We start from the raw sequence: 16,659 nt of genomic DNA on the forward strand, positions 1-16,659 counted from the left end.
GGTGGTAGAGGCAGAGATATCAGGGAGATTTAAGAAACTCTTAGATAGGCACATGGATGAAAGAAAAACAGAGGGCTGTGTGCAAAAGATTAAGGACAAAGATTTGCATTATTTGTCACATGCACACTGAAACATCTGGTGAAATGCATCATTCACATCAAATCAAATCAGCAAAAATGCCACCAACGTTGTGTGCCCACATCTCCTAACCTTAATCCATATGTCTTTGGAGTGTGGGAGGAGGTACAGGAGCCTGAAGACACACATATACGCAGGAACAGCTTCTTCCTCACTGCCATCAACTTTCTGAATGGACAGTGAACTTAAGCACAATACCTCAATATTTTTTCTCTTTGCATTATAAAAATATTTGTTTAACTTATAAATTACTATATATATATTAGCAGTGTTATGGATGATCTGCTACCACTGTTCTGTGATACTTCACAACGTTGGAAAACTCGACCAACACACACACAAAGTGCTGGAGGAACTCAGCAGGTCAGGCAGCATCTATGGAGAGGAATAAACAGTTGATGTTTCGGGTTGAGACCCTTCATCAGGTCTGGAAAGAAAGGGAGCAGAATCCAGAATAAGGTGGACGGAGGGGAAGAGGTTCAAGAGGGCAGTTGAGGAAAAAGGGTGAGAAGGGGTAGCCAGAATGGGGAATGGAAAAAGAAAGAATGGGGTGGGGGGGGGGGGGAGAAATTACCGGAAGTTGAAGAAATCTATGTTCATGCCATTAGGGGTTGGAGGTGACCCAGAGGTGTTACTCCTTTTGGTCGGCACACACATCTTGGTCTGCAGACCTGTCTCGGCACTGTATGACCATGGCAATCCTACTCACTACAGGCAGGGGTATGGCCACAGGCACTCATATAAGCCATGCAGAAACACGCACACTATTCTTGCACCTGACACACTATAGACACTAGTGAATACAAACTGGGCACTTTGCCAATGACAGGCTATTCATGGGGAGCATGAGAACTTAGCTTGCTATAACAGAAGGGGGATTGTTACAGGAACAAGAACAGAGCAGCAATTAATCAGAATCAGATTTAATATCACTGCAAGTGTCGTGAAGTTTTTCTCTTTTGTGGCAGCAGTACATTACAATACATAATAATAGCTGTAAATTACAATGAGAAATATTTTAAAATTACATTAGTAGTATAAAAAAGAGAATTAAAAATGCAGTGGTAGTGTTCTTGGATACATAGTCCATTCAGAAATCTGATGGCGAAGGGGAAGGAGCTGTTGCTGAAACTTTGATTGTGTGTCTTCAGGTTCCTGCATCTCCTCCTTGATTAACATGGTGGTCTCATTCTGAGATTAAAGAATTAGTGGGGGATTTTTTGGGGAGGGGGTGATCTTTTATAGATATATCCTTTCCATAAATCTGGCACCGATCCTGAGTGGAGAACTGGGTGACAGAACCACATGGAGAGAGGGAGACCATTTAGTTACACCGTGCCTTCTTCTGCCCCGGACAGTGCGCCCCACTGGGACTGTGGGCAGCACAGTAGCGCGAAGGGTGGCACAACGCTGTAAGATCTGGATTCAATTCCTCCGCTGTCTGTGAGGAGTTTGTACCTTCTCCCTGTGACTGTGTGGCTTCCTCCCAATGTGCCAGGTTCCTCCTACACTCCAAGTATATTATCTTATAGAAACATATAAGATTATGAGAGGAAGAGACAAGATAGAGGCAGGAAAGTTGTTTCCATTGGTAGGTGAGACTAGAACTAAAGGGCATAGCCTCAAGATTTGGGGGAGAAGATTTAGGATGGAGATGAGGAGAAACTGTTTTACCCAGAGAGTGGTGAATCTGTGGAATTCTCTGCCCAATGAAGTAGTGGAGGCTACCTCAGTAAATATATTTAAGACAAGGTTAGATAGATTTTTCCATAGTAGGGAAATTGAGGGTTATGGGGAAAAGGCCATGGCCAGGTCAGCCATGATCTTACCGAATGACGGAGCAGGCTCGACGGGCCTGATGGTCGACTCCTGCTCCCATTTCTTATGCTTATGTTCGAAGAAGGTACAGGCTAGGGTTAGTGAGTTGTGGGCATGCTCTGTTGGCACCAGGAGCACGGCAAAACTTGTGGGCTGCCCCCACTACGTCTCAGATGTGTTGATCCTTGAGGCAAACACCACATTTCTTTGTACGCTTCTAGTGAAAAATAAAGTGACTCTTCCTTTAAAAGTCCAAGGACAGCTTTTATCCCACTGTTACCTGACTCTTGAACAGGCCCGTTGTCCATTGAAACCTCTGGACTAAACATACAGAGGCTCTGTACAAGGAGGGACAGAGCCAGCTGTACTTGCACGGGAGGCTCTGGTCACTGTCTGCGGTACCATGCGGGAGATGCTCTCCGACTCACTGCTGGACAGCATTCTATTCTACGGGGTCGTCTGTTGAGAGCAGGTGAAGCCAAGGAGATCGATAAGCTCGTCAGGAAGGCTGGTTCTGTTCTGTGGTTGGAACTGGATTCCCTGGTCGTTGTGTTTGAGAGGAGGAGCGTGCAGAAACTATGGAGCATTGTGGACAATCCCTCTCACCCCCTGAATGATATACCGGACAAACAGAGGGCCACCTTTAGTAACAGACTGAGAGGCGACACTGCACTGAATGTCACAGGAGATCCTTTCTCCTCCCCGTTGCTATAAGACTCTACCCCTCCTCATCTAGTATATGGTTTCATTGCACATCTGCATTTTTCACTATTTCTTTTTAATTCATATTTTGTATTTTTTTCATACCTCAGTTCTTACATTTTGCATTTTAAATATATTTTCCTGACGGAGCAAACTTGAAACAATAATTTCCTTTGGGATAAATAAAGTTTTATCTTAGCTTGTCCGACAAGATGGACTCCTAACCTCAGAATCTTCCTCACTCTGATCGTCTGCCGGCAGCGTTGACACTTTATTCTGCATTCGGTTATTGTTTTACCTCAATACGCCGTGTCATGATTTGATCTTTTCAAAACGAACTTTTCACTGCGCCTCGGTCCAAACACAAGAGTTCTCCTAAAGGAAGAGACTGAGCGGAGATCTCACTCTGCCTCTCCGGCCACTGGCCGCAACGGCCCACCCCCATCGCCACCCAACACGGGCACAGCGCCGGAGGAACTCAGCGGGTCAACCGCAATCTATGGACGGGAATAAACTGTCGACGTTTCGGGCGGAGGCCATTCTTCAAGACTAATAAAAACAAAGGGGCTGAAACCAGATTAAAAAAAAAACAAGAGATTCTGTCGGTGCTGGAAATCCGAAGTAACACACACTAAATGCAGAGGGAACTCAGCAGGTCAGACAACAGCTATGGAAAGGAATAAAGAGTCGACGTTTCAGACTCCTTCGAAGAGACCATCGACCGTGCGTGACTGGATTTCCAGCATCTACGGAATCTGTCATGTTTATAAATATTACTAACCTATCAAATCACAGCGACAATTAAAGGTCTATTTCAATCTTAGATTTAAATTATGCAAGGTTTCATCTAATACACTCAGTCCATTGACGATTTATCTGTTAATGTTGCTATGCAATTACAGGCAATTACGGTTAGATTCCAAGAAATTTACCGATTGCGTCCTTCATGCAAATAAGCCGCTGACTCCAACAAAAGGGTCCCTGAGAAGCTGCAGCGAGACTCACGGATTGAACCCGGCACGCTGAAACTCGGAAGCAAGAAGTCCGCAGAATCCTAAATGTCCAGATATTTTTGTTTTGTTCGTCACTCCAGCTCCCTGCACCGTACGGGAGCCCCAACCCAGCCTTTAATGCGAAACGCTTACATCGGAGCCCAGTTTATGACATTGGAGGAAACCACACACGCCTCAGTTCGCTGGAACTACTTTGAATATTTAATTGGCACTTCACGCAGTTCCTGGAACTCGCACGGGAGAATGGTGGTGGAGGGGGCGAGTGAGGGTTTTACGAGTTGGCCAAAGGAGAGGAGATGGTGAATTAAGTGGGGAAAGAGGGTTTTTCAGGGGGTTTGACTCCGGTGTAGCGGATCCTGCGTGTTTCCAGACGCTTGAAGCAGGGTTCAAAGTAAATGTATTATCGAAGTACATATATGACACCATATACAATCATGACATTCATTATTGCAGGCATACTCAATAAATGTATAGAATAATAACCAGAACAGAATCAGTGAAAAACTGCACCAACTGGGGTGTTCAGCTAGCGTGCAGAAGACAACAAAAATAAATAAATAATAATAAAGATAGACAATAAATATCGAGAACATTAGATGAACTTAAAAGAGGCACATTAGTAGTCTTTTTAAAAATATTGTCCGCTGCCCACGGAACTTCAGCGTGGTTCAAGTGACCTTGAAGTCCAACTTTTCAAACATATGGTGGGATATTCAACGCGTGCGCTGTGGCTTTATTAAGTACACCGGTACACCTGCTCATTAATGCAAATATCTAATCAGCCAATCATGTGACAGCCACTCAATGCACAAAAACGTGCAGACGTGGTCAAAAGGTTCAATTGTTGTTCAGACCAAACACCAGAATGGGGAAGAAATGCGATCTAAGTGGCTTTGACCAAGGAATGATTCTTGGTGCCAGATGGGGTGGTTTGAGTATCTCAGAAACTGCTGATCTCCTGGGATTTTCACCCACAACCGTCTCTAGAATTTACAGAGAATGGTGTGAAAAACAAACAAAAAAAATCTGATGAGTAGCAGTTCTGTGGGAGAAAACGCCTTCTTAATGAAAGACGTCAGAGGAGAATGGCCAGACTGGTTCTAGCTGACTGGAAGGTGACAATAACTCAAATAACCACACTTTATAACAGTGGTGTGCAGAAGAGCATCTCTGAATGCAGAACATGTCAAACTGTGAAATGAATGGGCTACAGCAGCAGAAGAACCAGTGTGAACGTTATCAGGTTCAGGAACTACCTAGTGAGGAGGTCTCTGAGTGTTTATGCTGGTGAGGGACCAAGTCCATAGTTTTCTGAAAGAGGCAACAGAGTGGTGCAGAAGGCATGTGGCGCGCTTTCAGTTTTTTTTACACGGTGGGTGATTGATATCTGGAAGGCAGATACACTAAGAGCATCTAAGAGACATTGAGACAAGCAGTTGAACAGACAGGGCATGGAATCATACAACCCAAATGGGACTAAGGCAGAAATATCTTCTTAAAGGAGACTTCATTTTAAGGTGTTTGGAGGAAAGTGCAGGGGCGTTTGGAGTGGCATCTCTGGTGTAGGAGCTTGTTGTGTCTATTCTTTGGGCTCCACCAGACACTCACTTTGTGGCTCCAAGCAGCTGCTGGCATGCGAGAGAGTCACACCCCATGACATTGCTTCGACAGGCAGGCTAAACCAGGAGAGGGTAGCTGGCAGCCTCATACCTGGGAGAGATAGGGGCATGCGTGTCCTAGCATGTGAAGTCAGCTCTGGCAGACAGGGCAGATGGGATCAGCAGTGCAATCCAATGGCCAGGCAGACTGTTCTGCAACCCTATGTGGGGAGCAAAGGGCAGGACAGGGCATGGAAGAAGTTATGGTTATCCACTGTAACCATGGAAAGCCTTAGTTGTGACAACTAATAGTACCACTGGACACAAGCTTTCAAGGTTGAGAAAGTGGAACCAAACCAGTGCAGCAGTTCTTCCACTTTAAAAACTCTCCCATACAGGTTTCCTGTCATCGTCTGATGACAGTCAACCACCATGGAATATCAGAGGTAAGTTCTTTGGCAGACAGACAGACATACTTTATTGATCCCGAGGGAAATTGGATTTCGTTACAGCCGCACCAACCGAGAATAGTGTAGAAATATAGCAATATAAAACCATAAATAATTAAATAATAAGAAGTTAATCATGCCAAGTGGAAATAAGTCCAGGACCAGCCTATTGGCTCAGGGTGTCTGACACTCTGAGGGAGGAGTTGTAAAGTTTGATGGCCACAGGTAGGAATGACTTCCTATGATGCTCAGTGTTACATCTCAGTGGAATGAGTCTCTGGCTGAATGTACTCCTGTGCCTAACCAGTACATTATGGAGTGGATGGGAGTCATTGTCCAAGATGGCATGCAACCTGGACAGCATCCTCTTTTCAGGCACCACCGTCAGAGAGTCCAGTTCCACCACCACAACATCACTGGCCTTACGAATGAGTATGTTGATTCTGTTGGTGTCCACTACCCTCAGCCTGCTGCCCCAGCACACAACAGCAAACATGATAGCACTGGCCACCACAGCCTCGTAGAACATCCTCAGCATTGTCCGGCAGATGTTAAAGGACCTCATTGTGAGGCTCTGTAGTGACAGCTCTGACCCTTCTTGTAGACAGCCTCAGTGTTCTTTGACCAGTCCAGTTTATTTGTATAGAGAATCTGGGGTGGTGGCAGAGGCAGATACATTAGCATTTAAGAAACTCTTAGGTAGGCACATGGATGAAAACAAAATGGAGGGGTTTGCAGGTGGGAAGAGTTAAATTGATTTTAGGGTAAATTAAGAAGTCAACACAACACCATATGGGCCAAATAGCCTGAACTGTGCTGTAATGTTCTATGTTCCGTATTCTAGAATTAAGATTCAAGGTTCAAGATTGTTTAATATAATTTCCTGTACACAAGTGTAAGGAGAACTAATCATTGTTACTCTGGATCTGATGCAGCACAAAAAGACACAAAAGATAAAGAACATAATATTAATAATAATTTAAAAAAAACACAATAAATGTACAGAATTGCTGGGGGAACTCAGCAGGCCAGACAGCAAAACCTGGATTTCTAATATCTACTGATGAAGCTCCCTGGCCTGCCGAGTGTGTGTTTGTGTGTCCCTTTGGATTTCCAGCATCTGTAGATCTATTCATGCTTGACACAATAAATATAAATGTGTAAGATCGCCCGTATTCATAGATTCATTGTATGTCCATAGAAATATGGACACTAGGCTGTACATAAGGTGACTGATGGGAATAATAAAGTAGTTGGGTAGTTAGTGGGTGGAGGTGTTGATCAGCCTTCTGAGGCCTCTGTTGGTCAGGCTTAGCCATGGATATTGTGAACTAGCTGTCTAGATACACAAGCCAGGGCAATATGATATGGAGAGTAAGTGGTTGCCCATGTAGCAAGCTCCCCCTCCCTCTCCGGTCTTAGCAGCTAAGCCATATGTGAAGGCCAGGAGCTGGACTTGGTTGACAGAGCCTATTTGAGTCACACGACATTGGGGGCATTTAATAGATAGTGGGAGCTTATCCCAACTAGCACCTTCCCCCCCCCTCCCCTTCACCTGGGCTATAACATGATCAGGATTACTGTTTGGGGAAAATAACTGTTTTTGAGTCTGGTGGTCCTGGTATGAATGCTACGTAGCCTCCTCCCTGATGGGAATGGGACAGACAGTCCATGAGCAGGGTAGGTAAGAACCTTCATGATGCTACTGGCCCTTTCTGTACTGTGCTGTAAGTGTTCTATCTTCTATGTTCTAATTCATGAAAGTGAGATTAATGTAGGTGAGCAAACTGGCCATTATGGAGAGGGTGGGTCAAAAGGCCAGTCTCTATCTTGGGTTACTCTAAGATAATTTATTCATTACTTGATCTTCATTCAGTGCTGGAATTTCATTATAAATAAAGTTGTGTAATATGGGACTTTGCATCGTTGTTCCTCTGCTTCCGTCTTCCACATAATATGAGCTCACTCTGTTTCCCAGTCATTTATAGCATTTTACATTTATTAGTGTACTGAGAGCAAAACCTATTTACTAACACTCTTAACCGCGTTGTTAAGTACATTTCAAAGTCAAGGTTGCATTTATTGTCAAGCGCACAAGTGCATGCATGCAAACGTGCAGAAGAAAAAGTTACTTGTGGCAGCTTCATAAGCGCATAGAAACGCAAGAAAGATGCAAGTTAAACGAAGTATGTACTACTTCTGCAAGAAATGACGCAATTAGGGGAAGCATGGTATGGTATCGGTTAGCGCAATTGCTTCGCAGCGCTGGCGATGGTAGGTAACGGTTCAATTCCTGCCGCTATCAGTAAGGAGTTTGTACATCCTCCTCATGAACTTGTCTGAGTACTCCAGTTTCCTCCCAGATTTCAAAGATGTGCCGGTTAAGATCAGTACCCAATTTCCCTCGGGATCAATAGAGTATGTCTGTCTGTAAATTGTGGGGATGCTACGTTGGCATCGGGAACTTGGCATCACTTGATTACTGTCCCCAGCACATCCTCGGACTGTGTTGGTCATTGACACAAGCGATACATTTCACTGTGTTCATTACATGCCAAGTCATATGACATGGTTGATCATGGGCTTTTCATGACCATGATGTTCTTGGCAAATATTTTTATGGAAGTGGTTTTCTATTGCCTTCTTCTGGGCAGTGCCTTTATAAAACCAGTAATTCCCAGCCATTATGTCTCCATGGTGTCAACGGTTGCATAAGCAGGACTTGTGATACACCAGCTGCTCATAAAACCATCCACCAGCTACTCCCATGGCTTCAAATGACCTTGATCAGGGGTGGGGTTGCTAAGCTGGTCTTGCCCAACAGTGAGCTGCAGGCTAGCGGAGGGAAGGAGTGCCTTACACCTCCTTTGGTAGAGACTTATCTCCACTCCGCCACCTGCCACTGTACGTACCTGCGAAAAATAAAGTTAATCTTTATCTTTAGCCCTCTGGCCCGCATCAATGAGGCATTAAGTAGAGGAGCTGGGAAAGTAAAGAATGAGTAAGGGGTGGCATAGCAGTGTAGATGTTGGCACAACAGTTTACAGTGCCAATGGCCACCATTTGGGGTTCAATGCCTGCCATTGCCTGTAGCAAGTTTGTAATTCTCTTCAGGGTTTCATCTGGGTGCTCTGGTTTCCTCCCACATTCTAAAGACGCATGGGTTAGAGTTAGTAATTTGTGGGCATGCTGTGTTTGGCATTGGAAGCATGGTGACACTTGTGGGTTGCCCCCAGTAAAATCCTCGGACTGGTCGCTGACACAAGAGACACATATCACTGCAAGTTTTGATGTCAATGTAACAAATAAAGTTATTCTTTAATTAGAATACAAAAATACAAAGTCCATTTTAGTGTAATCAGATTAAAAATCAGATTTATTATCACTAACATAAATTGTGTTTAATGGCTTCTCTGTAATGTTTCACAGCTAATGCTATTGTAATGGCTTCTCTGTAATGTTCACTGTTCAGGTAATGGTTTCTCTGTGTAGCAGCAATGTTTGGGTTATGGCTGGAGATAACAGGAGTGTTAGCCAGTTGCGGGTTTTTGTTTTGTCTTGTGTATCTGGCAGAATATTGTTTTTGCGGTCTTCTCTCAGGGAGGGATGAAGAGGGAAGACCTGTGTGGAGAGGACTGGGATCTGAGGGTCCGAAGGTCAGTGACGTTCAGAGGAGTCCGATGGTGGAAGGATGACCACTGAGTGAGTTCCAACATGACTTTGACTTGACTTGGGCCCTTTTTCTTTTTTTTTTGTTTATTTTCATTACTAACCCTATATTCAGAATTCAATTCATAAAGTTCAATCATTTAATTGCAGATGGTGTACTGTCTGATATTTTGCATTGTGGGTTTGTAACTGGGGGTACATTACACAGCATCCATACAAACCAGATTGCCCAGTTTGGTGGGGCTGAAGGCTGTTTCCCCTAGACAAACATGAGCTGGGCAAGCCTGAGGGTTACATGCGGAATTAGTTGTTTTCTGGCAGCAGTACAATGCAGGCAAAAATAAATTACTATTAGTTGCAATAAAAATAAATCAAAAATAGTTATTACAAGAAAAAGGTAGTGTTCTTGGACTGTTCAGAAATCTGATGGCAGATTGGAAGAAGCTGTTCTTAAAATGTTGAATGTGTCTTCGGGCTCCTGTACAGCTCTCTGATGGCAGTAATGAGAAGAGGGCATGCCCTGGGTGGTGACCAAATAGATCAATGTAGTGATCAATGTAATCACTGTAGTGATTAGTGTTGCGCTGGCTGGTTCAAAAACTGAATGACGTGGTGCGTGGCCAAGTGGTTAAGGTGTTGGACAAGTGATCTGAAGGTCGTGAGTTCGAGCCCCAACCGAGGCAGTGTGTTGTGTCTTTGAGCAAGGCATTTAACCACACAGCTGAAAATGGATACCAGCAAACTGCTGGGGGTTAACCTCGCAATAGACTGGCCTCCTATCCAGTCTATCCAGAGGGGAGTCTTGTACTCTCAGTCGCTTCACGCTACAGAAACCGGCATAAGCACCAGCCTGATGAGCCTATAAGGCTCGGGACAGACTTCAATTAAAAAATAATTAAAAATTGAGGGAAGTAGCTGTCCTTGAACCTGGTGTTGGCATGGGACTTCAGACTTCTATACTTCCTGACTATTTCATTGTCAATGTAGATTATTTGCAGCAGCAGCTTATTTTTTTAATTGTTTCATTCTGACTTTTTATCTGCAAAGTCAAGCTTATTGTCTTGTATAGTATAGTGAGACGCAGTACATTTAATCCTTTGGCCTATAGTGTTTTAAACTACTCCAAGATCTGATCGAGGTGTATAAGATGATGAAAAATAGAGGGCTATGGATAACACTAGGTAATTTCTAAAGTACATGTTCAGCACAGCATTGGGGGCTGAAGGGCCTGTATTTTGCTGTAGATTTTCTATGTTTCTCTCAACTCCTGCCTGAAAAACAAATTGGATCCACTTCAATTTGCCTACTGGCACAACAGTTCCATTGCAAATGCCATCTCATTGGCTCTTGATTCAATCCTGGAATATCTAGACAGCAAAGATGCATGCATTACAACTAATAATCAAAAATCTCCTTATTTTAGATTATATATAGGAACCCATCAGTGTTGTCCTCTCAGTCCTTTATTATTTAATTTGGTTTTAGAACCACTTGCTATCGCTCTTAGGGATTCTAATTCTGTTCAGGGTATTAAGAGAGGGGATAAACTACATAAGGTTTCGTTATACGCAGATGATTTATTAGTTTACATTTCAGACCCTAGGAAATCTATTCCTTTTATGCTATCCATATTTACTGGATTTAGTATTTTCTCTGAATATAAACCAAACTTATATAAAATTGAATTATTTCACATTAATAGCTACTCTGATTATTATGATCAAATACCCTTTAATATTGCTAAAAATTATTTTATTTATCTTGGTATTAAAATTACTAAAAATTTTAAAGACTTAAATAAGTATAATTTCCTTCCTCTAACTGAATATACACAACAAACGTTTTCCAAATGGTCGCCTATGACGATGTCATTAATTGGTCGATTAAATGCTATAAAAATGGTAATTTTACCAAAATTTTGATATATATTTCAAGTGGTTCCATCCTTTGTCCCAAAAATGTTCTTTGATAGAATAGATTCCATGATCCTGTCATACATTTGGAATAATAAAAGCTCCAGAGTGAATAAATCTTTATTGCAAAAATCAAAAAAAGACGGAGGGCTGGTGTCACCAAACTTTATATTTTATTACTGGGCAATTAATATTCGTTATATCACCTTTTGGATTCACGGTATAGATAATCAGGACTGTCCTTCATGGTTAGGCTTGGAGGAGAACTCGGTGAGGGGGTTTTCTTTGGCTTCTTTACTGGGGGCTCCTCTTCCTTTTTTGCTCTCTAGGATGGGTAGACAAGGTCTTAGTCCCATTGTTAAACACATTAAAAATTTGGTTTCAGTTTCGCAGATTTTTTGACTTAATTAACTTTGTCCTCTCTAGTAATATCCATTTTAACTTTTTCTTTAAACCACCAATTTTGGATAAGCTTTTTAAACATGGAAAACTAAGGGAATAAAATCTTTTTTAGATTTGTTTTTAGAGGATTGTTTAATGTCCTTTTCACAGTTAATGGATACATATGATATATCTAATGCACAATTTTTTAGATACTTACAAGTTAGGAACTTTTTGCGTGATTTCTTACCGAATTATCCATTTGTTCATTTACCAAATATGATAGATGCTATTTTTCAGCTCAAACCATTTCAAAGAGGATAGCTATTATATATAAACACTTAATGAATTCACGTATGATACCTAATGATAAGGTTAAATGTGCTTGGGAAATGGAACTTTAGGACTCACTTTCAGATGATCAATGGAATAAAATTTATTATTTAGTTAAATGTTCATCTATCTGTGCCCAACACTCCTTGATTCAGTTCAAGGTGGTGCACAGGGCACATATGTCAAAAGATAAACTGGCGCATATTTTTTCTAATATAAATCCCACCTGCGATAGATGCAACGCTGAGGTGGCTACTCTAACTCATGTGTTTTGGCCTTGTATAAAGTTAAATAATTTTTGGAGAGATGTTTTTAGAACGTTATCAAAAGTGGACTTACAATCTAATTCACTTACGGCAATCTTTGGGATTACTCCAAAGAAAGCAGGAAATGTTCCTGCTTCTGCTCAACATGTGATACCCTTTTCAACTTTATTGGCTAGGAGAGCTATTTTGTTGCATTGCAAGGATCCTAACCCACCTACTGTTTTTCTCTGGCTCTCCTCCATTACATCTTGTTTAAGAAGTCGGATGTTTGATACACCTTTCAAATTTGAGCAAACCTTTAATTCATATTTTCGTATGATTTAATTTTTTTTTCTTTTCTTTTTTTTAGGTAATTTTTTTTCTTTTTTTTTCTTCTCCCTCTGCGAAGTTTCAGATTTGACCAGAAGGAAGTTTCCTTTTTTTGTAATTTTATCCTCAAATGGACTGCCCAGTCCTCTTTATTTTGTTTTAGGTTAGTTTAGTGGGTTTTTTTCTTCCTAAAAATAGAAAATTTCCAGTCTTTTTTTGTATGAATTGTCAAGAGGAGTTGTGGTTCTCTGTTTCTATATACTAGCCTAATATTATATTATACATAAGTTTGACAGTGTATATCCTTTTCTTTGGACATTTATTGTACCATGTATTTGATATAACTTGTCCTCTGATTTGTATCTATTCATATAATTTTTTTAATCAATAAAAAAAGATTGAAAATGAAATGCGTGCATTACAACTCAACATTTAATACCATCATCCCCTCAAAGCTAATAACAGCCTCTACTCCATAATCTCTATCAGCACAGGTACACCATAAGGTTGTGTGCTTGGCCCCCTGCTCTACTCATTTTATGCTTATGACTGTGTGGCTAAGCACTTCATCTTGCTCCCAGGGTTGGAGATTCAGGAACTAGAGGACATGGGTTTAAGATGAGAGGTGCAAGATTTAGAAGGAACCTGAAGAGCAATATTCACACAGAGGGTGGTTGGTATATGGAACAAGCTGTAAGAGGAAAGTGGTTGCAGCAGGTGCATTAGCAACATTTAACGACAATTAGACAGGTACATGGATAGGAAAGGTTTGAAGAGAGGTGAGCCCAATGTGGATGAATGACACTGACTTAGAAGAGCAATTTGATTGGCAAGGATGGATTGAACTGAAGGGCATGGTTCCATGCTGTATGACTCTAAGACCCTTTTTGTGACAGAGTTTGGACCAGAGTACCTACTACATGAGGATCAATAGCAAAATGCTCCGAGATGTTGTGTGGTGGAATTCCTTCAAGTGTGATATCTTTTCCGAGGACTTAATTATAATGATAAGACCCAAATGAAATGTAATCAATGCTCCAAATGATTTATTCGTCTTTATCCTAGTATTCTAAATATTGGAGTTGCAACGCTAAATTAATCACATTATGACCACGGTCTCCTCAAGGCTCCTTTACCTTACGCTCCCTAATCAATTCTGGTTCATTGCACACTCCTAATCAAGAAATGCCTTTCCCCTAGTGGACTCGACCACAAGCCACTCTAAAAAGCCACCTTGTAGATATTCTACCAGACTCCTTCTCTTGGGATCCTCCACCAACCTGATTTTTTCCCAATCTACCTGCATATTGAAGTCCCAGCTAATTTGGATGAGATTAAATTGAGCAAGATTTTCTATCCTAAACCCCCTTTTACTCCCCTCACTGACCTTGAAACAAACTACCTCTCCCCCTTGTTGAAAACTACATTCAGATGATAAGATTAGCTGTCTTGGTCACATGTACCTTGAAGTGAAATGCGTGGTTTTGAGTCAACAACCAAGGTTGTGCTGTGGGCAGCCTGCAAGTGACACCATGCTTCCAGTGCCAATTGAGCGTGCCCACAGCTTAGGGACCCTAACCCATGCGCCTTTGGACTGTGGGAGGAAACCGAACGCCCCCTTACAGACAGCGGCAGAATTGAACCCGGGTCACTGGTGCTGTACTGGTCTATGACACTTCTGTTTTACTTATTCAACAATATAACATGGTAACAGCCCCTTTCATCCTAATGACTTTGTGACGGAGCTGGCTGAGTTTGCAATGTTCTGCAGCTTTTTAGCATCTTGTGCAGTGGCCCCTCCATACCAGTCGGTGATGCAAACAGTCAGGATACTTTCCACAGAATGCTCATTCTCCTGCACTAAGTTGAATTCAACTTGAAATTTGATAGGGAGAAAGTAAAGTCTGATTTCAGTATTTCAGTATTTCAGTGGAGTAAGGGGAATTACAGTGGTATGAGAGAGGAGTTGGCCAAAGTAAATTGGAAGGAGCTGCTGGCAGGGATGTCAGCAGAGCAGTGATGCTGTGCACTTCCGGGAAAAATGAGGAAGGTGCAGGACATGTGCATTCCAAAAGTGACAAATACTCAAATGGCAAAATAGTACAACCGTGGCTGGCAAGGGAAGTCAAAGCTAAAGTAAAAACAAAAGAGAGGGCAAACAACAAACCAACAATTAGTGGGAAGATAGCCCTTCTTGCCAATAATGTAACAAATGCAATTACATGTTGATCTGAAGATGAAATACCCTGAATATGATGTGGAACTATTCCAAATAGAACAATCAGTCTATTAGGTTGTAAATTGATTTTCAGAACTTTAGAAATTGTAGAAAATAAAGATTTCCAAAACAATTTTAATAAAGAACATGACCAGAACATATGTGACAAAGCAGCTACTTCAGTTTTACATCTATCACAGCAGTTGTCTATACTAGAAATTATTTTAGATAGTTTCTCCTTCGTTAAATAATAACGATGGACAATTTAAATTGAATTAAACAGTGGTTGGTACATATAGAAGAAGAATTTACGTTTTTCAAAATTCAAACCCAATCTTCATTAACAAAGATCATATTAAGTTCTCTCTCCCAATCTTGTTTAATCTTTAGTGGTAGGTTCTCTTTTTGTAACAAAAATAAATTATAAATTCTGCTAATGGAACCTCTCACTAAAGGATTTGACTTCAAAATGGTATCCAACAAATCAGATTCTTGTATTAAAATGGAAAGATATCTCTTCCTCTACATTAATTGAATGGTTTTCTCAAGTAATGTTATGTCTCAGTTTGGAAAAAATTAGTAGAACTTTTGAACCCTGATTCGACTTTGAGAGAAGATGGGGTTCTTTTGCCAAATATTATAATTTAATTTGAAATATTCTATATGGTTTCCTTCCAATTTTATTTTTTTAAAAATATGAATTGGCCGTTAATGACTCTTTTTCTTTATATATTTAGATTATGGTTAAACATATTGCTCCGGGGTGGGGGGGGGGGTTGATTCCTAATGGGTTTTTTCTTTTTTTTTGTAGTTAGTGGTTTTTTTCTTAGTTAGACAGGGTTTTTGTTTCCTTTTTCCTATATATAAATTTTTTCCCATTTTTATATATTTTGATCAGCTTTTTTTCTTCAGCTCTATTAATTGTATACATATTAATTTGTTGAAGTTTTGTATCATTCTATAGCTGTAGATTATGTACCAATAAAAAGATTCTAAAAATGAAATTAATGGGAAGATAGAGGATTTGGAAGCTTTTAAAAACCTACAGGGAGCAACTAAAAGAATCATTAGAAGAGAAAAGATGAAACGTGAAATCAAGCGAGCAAATAATATCAATGTGGATAGTAAAAGCTTTTTCTTGTAATTTTTTTATATTGAAGTTCATCAAACAAATATTTCCATAAGATGTATTTCAGACATTGTACATATATATCATTTAATCATAAAAGAAAGATAAGAGTAGATATAGGACCGCTAGAAAATGAGGCTGGAGAAATAATAATGGGGGACAAGGAGATGGCTGCTGAACTAAATGAGTATTTCGTGCCAGTCTTCACTGTGGAAGACACTAGCAGTGTGCCTGATGTTGTAGTGTGTGAGGGATGAGAAGTGGGTGCAGTTACTATTACAAGGGAGAAGGTGCTAAAAATTCTGAAAGACTTAAAGGTACATAAGTCACCTGGACCAGATGTACTGCACCCTAGGGTTCTGAAAGAGGTAGCATTAGAGATTGTGGTGGCATTAGAAATGATCTTTCAAAAATTGTTGGACTCTGGCACGGTTCCAGAGGACTGGAAAATTGCGAATGTCACTCCACTCTTTAAGAAAGGAGGAAGGCAGCAGAAAGGAAATTATAGACCAGTTAGCCTGACCTCAGTAGTTCAGAAGTTGTTGGAGTCAATTGCTAAGGATGAGGTGATGGAGTACCTGGTGACACAGGACAAGATAGGACAAACTCACATGATTTCCTTAAGGGAAAATCTTGCCTGGTGAACCTGTTGGAATTATTTGAGGAGATTACAAGTAGGATAGATAAAGGGGATGCAGTGGATGATGTATATTTGGACTTTAA

General features: G+C 41.0%; 1 protein-coding gene across 2 annotated transcripts in view; it reads right to left on the reverse strand.

Moving 5' to 3' along the window:
* Positions 1-16,659, reverse strand: part of LOC132391031 (kelch-like protein 24) — a 68,286-nt gene that overhangs the window by 26,327 nt on the left and 25,300 nt on the right. Inside the window, exon 1 of one of the 2 annotated variants that reach the window (XM_059963669.1) lies at positions 3,591-3,763. The exons of the other annotated variant lie outside the window; for it this stretch is intronic. The gene's annotated coding sequence lies outside the window, so the exon portion shown is untranslated. Of the gene's footprint in view, positions 1-3,590; positions 3,764-16,659 lie in introns of those variants that run through there. 2 annotated transcript variants of the gene reach the window in all.

Source organism: Hypanus sabinus, chromosome 3 (assembly GCF_030144855.1).
Source record: "Hypanus sabinus isolate sHypSab1 chromosome 3, sHypSab1.hap1, whole genome shotgun sequence".
Taxonomy (NCBI): Eukaryota; Metazoa; Chordata; class Chondrichthyes; order Myliobatiformes; family Dasyatidae; genus Hypanus; species Hypanus sabinus.